Source organism: Bos grunniens, chromosome X (genome assembly GCF_055505025.1).
Source record: "Bos grunniens cultivar Pamir isolate PY7600 chromosome X, Bosgru_T2T1.0, whole genome shotgun sequence".
NCBI lineage: Eukaryota > Metazoa > Chordata > Mammalia > Artiodactyla > Bovidae > Bos > Bos grunniens.
Window position 1 is genome coordinate 24,660,872 of NC_141194.1, and position 8,727 is coordinate 24,669,598.

The window sequence follows — 8,727 nt, forward strand, 5'->3', positions numbered from 1 at the left end:
GACAACATAAGAAAAAAAATTCTTATGAATCCAAACACATTTCAATTGTTATTACCCATGAACAAACTGAGTTTAATCCAAACCTGAATTCTTAAGTGGCTTAATATTTTAACATCAATTCTCCTCAACAAAAGACAGATAACCCTGTCACTTTCACTACAAACACAGACAAACCATCAGGCAAATTTACCATCCAGTTATGAGTTTTAAGAAAGCCTCAGAAAACTATAGCAAATATCATAATTAGTAATACAACATTGAGAAACACAACCTGAGAGAAGAATGGAGGCAAGGATGCCTATTATTACTAGTTCTTTTCAACATTTTATGGAGGTCTAGGGGTGACAATGTATGCAAGAGTTAAAAATGCACAAATAATTGACAAGAATAGAAATGAACACAGCTTTATTCAGTTGGATATTTATGTTTCCAGAATATCTCAAAATAATCTACATGGAACAAATTAGAATTAATAACTGCATTTAGCAATATTGCTGGATTCCACACAGTTAAATCTAAACACATTTTTCTAAAGAACAGCAATTCTCACTAAACATTTCATACATATCATAAGAAATGGCATGAAAACCCTATACAACAAGATTATAGTTTTGTCTTTTTCTGTACACGGAGCAGATAAAAATTGAGAGGATTTTGACCCTGATTACTGCTGTCACTTTTCCTGATATCATGGCAAGAGAAGCTCCTGGATATTAAGTAAATTCTACATTACACCTGACATTTAATCCCAGTAGAACAGTGAAAAAAGCATTCTTTCTGACACTTTTATTTATCGCCCCCAGTACAATGATTTCAATGACTAATTAGAGGTCAGTTTCTTATAAATGGTTCACATAAAAATTAAATTTTTCTCCACATATATTTTCTATATTTTTTCATATTATTTCTTTTCCATCCACCTCTGCCATAATTCTGGTTTTAAGCATAACTTCTCACTGTATCATACTACTTAAAAAAATAAAGTAGACAGTTAAAAAGAATCATCAGTAATATGCTGCCACGTAACTACTTTATTCTACTGATTAAAAGTAAGATGTGTGCTCAGTGTAAAATTTCCAAAAACACGGACATATATCCTTTGACAGAAGTAACCATGATTAGCAATGAAGAGTGTACCTGAACAAACATACATATAAATATACATCTATATAAGTAATATTTATTTACTTGTAAACACATGTGAAATAAACTTGCTTGCTTTTTATTAAAAATATGTCCTGGAGATATCTTCTGCAATTATATAAGATCTATTTGGGTATAAAATCTGCAATGCATTTATAGTATGAATACAATATAGTGTACTAAAAATAGCTGTTGTGCCTTTTTGTAGCCATATTTATATACATATCTTCGACAAATTCTGTCAGATAGTCAGAGAAAGCCAATTATGGTGGAAAAGGGTAGGTAAATTTAAAGTATTGGTAAAAAATAGCAAATTAATTTCCAAAAACTCAGTACCATTTTATATGCCCTCCAAATTCTGGTTATGTACAGTCTGCAGATTTTTTATGCATTTTAGTAAGAAGAAAAATACATTGCCTTTTGCTATTTTTAATAAGATATTTTTGCTCTTGCTATATTTTGTCGCTATTGTCATTCCAATAAATTCTTCTTTTATTTACACAAATGGAAAATTTAGAATCAACAAAACAGCTATTTAAATTTTGAAATATTTCACTAGTAAACGTCTTTTAGATATTTATATGAAATATAAAGAATATTAGTGAAGTGTAGAAAAATCAAAACTTCTGAGAAAGATACGTTACCTCCCTAGAAATGACAGTGGTGGCCTTCTCAACAGAATCCATAGAAAACCGAGATAATGGAGCAGAATCTTTCTGATACCAAACAAAAAAATAAAACGTCAGTAGAATTCTCTATCTGGCAAAATTATCTTTCCAAGGTAACAGTGAATTAAGACATTTCCATAGAAACATACCTGAGTCAATTTGCCGGCGGACAACCCGTAATTTATGTTATTACCGGAAGTTCTACAGAATATGAAAGGAAATATGGAAACGGAGAACCACAGTGACCTGTGATCTGTGCTTCAAAAGCACAGGGTGGCGGACCAACACGGCGCCCTCTGCTGGTGATAGCTGATAATGTCAGTTTCATTATCTAGCATCACAACTGTTGCATTGTATTGGTTACAAAGACTCACTAGGCTTGACCTAGAATGCTGGGAGGAGCCATGAAACGCATCTCTTGAAGGAAAGGAGGTCAAAGAATGTGTGGAGAGGTTTTCAAATGGCCATAGGGGTGTGTCCTTGGGCTTAGAGAGTGGGACATTCCGCTTGCGGCTTGAAGCAGGAACCTCTCAGCCGTTTGAGGAGAAGGAACGATTTAAAAATGGGTGACGCTGAGAAGGACAAGATTTCTATTCAGAAGTGTGCCCCGTGCTATACTGTGGAAAAGGGAGGCAAGCACAAGACTGGGCCAAATCTCCATTGTCTGTTTGGGTAAAAGACAGGTCAAGCTGCTGGATTCTCTTACACGAATCCCAACAAGAACAAAGGCATCACCTGGGGAGAGGAGACACTGATGGATTACTTGAAGAATCACAAGAAGTGCATTCCCGAAACAAAAGTGATGTTCACTGGGATTAAGAAGAAGGGAGAAAGGGAAGACGATAACTTATCTCAAAAAAGCTAGTAATGAGTAATAGTGGTCCACTGCCTTATTTATTACAAAACAGAAATGTCTCATGACTTTTTATGTGTACCATATTTAAATTGATCTCATACACTAGAACTCAGATCGTGAATGACTGATGGAATATTTCTGTTGGACAGTCTTGATTTAAATAAGATTGGCTTGTGGCTTAATGAACATGGTCAAGTTTTTGAATTTTGATAGTAATTCCAGTTCAACAAGGACTATCACTGTTTTCCTTTTCTAAAGAGATGATTGAACCTGAATCAGAAATGTCAGGCTTTTCAGGAAGATGATGAATGCCTTCTCAGACCCTACAGGAGATTGGTTTTATGCTCAGATTTCTATAACTGGTGTGTGTGTGTGTGTGTGTGTGTGTGTGTATATATAAATATTTAAATATAAATATATATATATTTAAATACTGAGAAGGTCCCTTCACTGTCTTACAGACCAGCACGAGAGTCACCTGTTTCAAGTTGTGCTCATTAGCCTATCTATGCAAGGGCTAAAGACACACTGACAATGTCCACTGTATCTTTTTGGTCTTAACTATGCCAATTTAATTAAAATTCTTTATCTAAAATACTGCCTTTTACTTAATGAAAGGCATTTTAGTATGGTTTATGTATAGCATCAAATAAAGAATATTTGGCACCTCACATTTTATAGATGATCTTTAAGGTCAGATGCTTTTAAAATTCACTGTGACAAGATATGATAGCAAACTTTGCTTTTGCATTCTTCATGATGTCAGACTAAGTTATAATTCAGGATTGTCTTTTAAACAGGAATTTAGAAACACAACTGTAGAACTACTTATATGTGTGTGATTGGTAATGATGCTTTTGCCAGCTCATTAGAAAAGTTAAAGTAGAGGAGCTATATCACTAGCATAGATTTGTAAACTATCCTATCATAGGGCTTAAGAATTAAAAACAAAGTCAGAGATTAAAAAAATTTAAAAAATAAACTGCCACAAATAAAAAGTCAAAAGAGGAATTTAAATTGAATTAATAAAAAATATTCAGTATTCAAAAGGAAGTACAAAAGAGGAACAGAAAAATAAAGAGATGGGGAAAATAGAAAATGAGTGGCAAGATCATCAACTTTAAAACAAACTGTATTGATAATATTAAATTTAAGCAGACCTAATCATTCCAATTCGAATGGAGAGTTTTTCAGACTAGAAAAAAAGACAAGTCCTATTTACTATATGCTACTTACATATGAATTAATTTGAATTCAAGAGATAGGTTGAAAGTAATAGTATAGAAAATAATATACTGTATAAAATTAAGCATAAGAAAGCTTGACTGGGTACATTAATGCCAAAGTAGACTTCAAGAAACAGAGTATAACTAGAGACATATAGGAACATTTCATTATAATTAATGAATCCATTTATGAGGTGACAATATTCCTAATGTTTAAGTGCCTACATACAGAACTTCAGTACATGAAATAAGACCTGATTTTTTATAATTTTCAGTTTGCCACTAAAATTCTTAATTTTGTCTTCTATTTACTTGAACATAGGTCTTTTATCTGGTTAACTTGTTATTCTAGTTCCATTATCTGCTGTTTCAACTGGGTTTAGGTCACATGTTCTTTTCTCCTACTTATCCTGGCCATTTTCAATTCTATGCCAAAAACTATATATGAAAATTGCAGACACAATTCAAGTTAAATTTCATTCCGGCTTCGCTACTAGCAACACTATCATTTTCAGACCTATCTATTCCAAACAGAGATTCAAATGATTCAGAGATGAGCCTGGTAAGAGTTGGTCATTTCTGGCTCTGCTGTTGCTCCCAAACTATAGCCCTCAGCATCCCATTCAAACCCAGCAAAATTTACAACCTCTTACATTCCCTATGGCCTGGTGAGTTTACTGGAAGTTCTGCTCATTGTTCTACCTCTAGTAAGCTACCTGAATTTGTATATTCTTCAGAGAGAAAGACAATTACAAATACTCAACTGAATTCTAAGGATCTTCACTTTGTAAATTTTTCTGGCTGACCACTGCCTTTGTTTGTTCTTCAATCCCTCTTCAATTCCTTCCATTTTTCTCTGTCTCCATCTCTCCATCTATCTGTCTTTCAGTATTTCAAGTTGTATGGATAGTCTGATTAATAGTCTTCCTTGATCAGATGAGCATCTCCAATATATAAATGAGTACATACTACAGGTCTTAGTATGCCACTGACTTTTTTTTTTTTTTTGGCTCAATATTATATTTGTGAGATTCATTCATATTGATGCATGCAATTTATAGTTCATTTATTATCAAATGATGGACACTAACTTTGTTTTAATTATATAGATAGATAAGTGATGGGCAAACTTACTTGGACAGAGATTGTCATTGTTTGATGAAATTTTTTCTGAAATCATTAATATCTATTTTAAGACTTAATATGTGATCAAGTATCATTAATTTATGCCAATAAAATAACATGTACATACCCATATTTTATATCTTCTCTAATATATCTCCTAATCTTCTTGACTGAATCCACATTAAGCAGTAACCCAACAATGTACCTCCAATAGATGGATCACACTTGGCACATGTTGGGGACTGTGGAAAAGTTCATGGATTCAGTCAAATTTTAAATTGGAAATCAAGCAGACAATGACAAAAAGGATTGAATTCTCAAGAAACATTTGCCCTGAAATACTTTATCTTCTTAATATTGTTTGGATTGATTGGCTACAAGAAGCAAAACTATCACAAACTAATACATATTTCAAAAAAATTTTATTTAGAGAGATGTCTGTGGCTCTGAGGTTAAAGCGTCTGCCTGCAATGCAGGAGACCTAGGTTCAATCCCTGGGTTGGGAAGATCCCCTGGAGAAGGAAATGGCAACCCACTCCAGTATTCCCGCCTGGAGAATCCCATGGAGGGAGGAGCCTGGTAGGCCATACAGTTCACGGGGTCGCAAAGAGTTGGACACGACTGAGCTACTTCACTCTCACTTTTCACTTTCTGCTTCCAGTTATGGTAGACCATTTCAGCTCAAGCCTCCTACTGAGAAAACCTAGGAAATCTGGAAGATATTAAAAGTATTATTAAAAGGCACCAGAGGCCAAAGGAAGAACTGGATCTCAGAGACAGGAGAAGCCTAAGTGACGAGACCCAAATTTGATACCACTTTTTCCTCTTAAGTCCTTTTATAATACGAAAGAGATGACTGAGGATCCAAAATGCTAAGCAGAAAGTTGTAGCTGAGAAGTTTGTAGCTGATCAGGGCTTCCAGCAGGGAACACAAACTGGACCTGACTACACAACACCAAGGAGATGTTCTGGAAAACAATCCAACAAATCATTTGACATCTCTGAGAGGATATGCCCTAAATGTAAATATGAATCAGAAATATAAAACCCTTCACAAAATCTGAAACCCAGCCTTAAAAGGACACAATCCCTCACTGCTATGAGATGAATTACTCCAACACTAACTGTCCTTCATAAGCAAAATGAAATGCTCCCTGGCCTCCAGTTATCTCCATAGTGTTTCACACAGAAAATCTAGCTTGCAGTCAAAAATAAATATCTATACAAAATCAGGTGGAAAGGAAAGGACGGGCATTAGGCCTATATTACATTTTCTCCATTTACTATGTATGCCAGGACAGGAAAATCAATGATTTGGTTTTACCTATACCATTTAGAGTGACTTTGAAATATCACTGTACACCTCTAAGGACTACAGTTTAAAATACTGACCATTCTAAGCAATGATATAGAGCTACAGTGACTCTCATCCACTACTAACAGAATATAAAATGATTCAATTATTTGGAAAAACTCATTGACTCTATCCTATTTATGATGTGATTCATGTCTTCGACTTCTGGTGTTTATTCCAGAGAAATTAAAGCATATGTCCATACACATATTTGTATAAGAATGTTTACTAAAAAAAAAAAAAGAATGTTTACTGCCTGGACTTGGGGCCATAGAGAAACTTAGCAGGGGTGATTACACAACTCCACATGGAAAATTTGGCAGGTAACAGATATAGTTATTATCTTATTTCATAAATATATACATATATGTAAATCATAATGCATCATACATTTTAAAATTATCAAATTTATGGTATGTCAGTTATACCTCAAGAATCTTTTCAAATGTGTAGGATGCACCAAAAGAAAACTTCCCACATTAAATGCAAAAGAAAAAATGCTGGAAAATTCAGGACCTGATCATTACTCACAAGACTTCAGAAAAAAATGGTATAGTAAAGTGGAGAAAATAAAACAATAAAATTAAAAATTAAAATATAATGAATTTTTAAAAATATAAAAGAATATTGACAAAACCAAGAAAGTTCTCTTTTGAAAGGGTTAATATCTTTATTAATATCTTTATTATCCCTTTCAAAACATCTAGCAAGACTGATTGAGAAAAATGAGAAGGCACATATAATTCATATGAGGAACATAAAGGGGGTCATCCCTACAGATTCTTGAGGCATAGATGTAAAATTAAAGCAGTTGTGTGTGCATGTATGCTAAGTGGCTTCAGTCATGACTGACTTTTGTGACCCCATGGACTGTAGCCTGCCAAGTTCCTCTGTCCATGAGATTTTCCAGGCAAGAATACTGGAGTGGGTTGTCATGCCTTCCTCCAGGGGATCTTCCTGACCCAGGGACTGAATCAGCGTCTCTTACATCTCCTGTGTTGGCAGGCAGGTTCTTTACCACTAGGGCCACCTGGGAAGCCTATAAGCAGTTGTATCCAATACATTTGATATGAAATGGCAAAATTCCAAGAAAAATACAGTTAAAAAAGAAAACTTAGGAAATCTGATTTGCACTACCTCTTCCAGAAAATAGAAACAGTGAAAACCTTCCAAAAAAGTTTAATTTGAAGCATTCGAAATGTATATCAAACCAACAAGAATTTCATAAGAAAGGAAAATTAAAAGTCTCTTTCATGACCCCCCCCCAAAAAGAGGAGGGATGCTTAACAAACTTAATCCAAGATGTAGCAACTGTAATATACATAAACAAATACTTTTTAATCCAAGATAAATTTATGGTTTGTAGCATTTAGAAATCAAACAAAGTTAACAGAACAAAAGGAAAAAATCATAGATTTATCCCCAAATATGCAAAAATGCCATTAGGCAAAATTTACCATGATTAAAAGCAAAAAAAAAAAAAAAAAAAACTTCAAAAAACTGAGGCAAATATAATAACTAATGGTGACATACGGAAAACTTACTCCCTTGAGATCAAGAACAACACAACAATGCTTATTATCACTAATTGTGCTCAACATTTTAGGGGGCCCTAGCCAGGGCAATAAAGCAAGGAAAAGATAAAAACAAAGGCATAAGGATTATTCTTGCTGGGAGAGTTCCATGGACAGAGGAGCCTGGCGGGCTATAGTCCATGGGGTAGCAAAGAGTCGGACATGACTGAAGCGACTTAGTAGCCACAAGGACTGAAAAAGAAAGAGTGCGACAGCCATTATTCACAGATTACATCATTATGTATTTACAATATCTGAAAGTAATCTATCGTTAGTGAGTTAGAATATATTAGTCGATATAGCAAGATTACTTGCTATACAAGGTACAAGCTCAAGAAAAAAAAATCAAGTGTAATTCTAAATACGACAAACAGTAGAAGCAAGTGCAAAGGCCCTGAGACGGTAACAAACTTCTGTTCAAAGAACACAGCTGCCTGTATGACTATGAAATAGTGTCCCAGGTTTTTCCCTCACTGTCACTTCAACTTCATTTCTTCAGTGTATTTTGCCTTGGCTCTTCAGAGGCATTCAAAAACAATTTTCCAGATAAAGAACAAGGAAACTGCATAGCGCATGAAATCATAGCCATTATCTTGTAATAACTTTCAATGGAGTTTAAACTGTAAAAGTGCTTCCCTGGTGATTCAGCAGTAAAGAATCTGCCTGCCAGTAAAGGAGTTGCAGACTTGATCCCGGGGTTGGGAAGATCCCCTGGAGAAGGAAATGGCAGCCCACTCAAGTATTCTTGCCTGAGAAATACCATGGACAAAGGAACCTGGCA

The 8,727-nt window shown here is 34.6% G+C and overlaps 1 pseudogene; it reads left to right on the forward strand.

Annotated features, from left to right (window-relative positions):
• Positions 1-2,373: 2,373 nt before the first annotated feature.
• LOC147339998 (cytochrome c pseudogene) lies at positions 2,374-2,686 on the forward strand (annotated as a pseudogene).
• Positions 2,687-8,727: the final 6,041 nt, after the last annotated feature.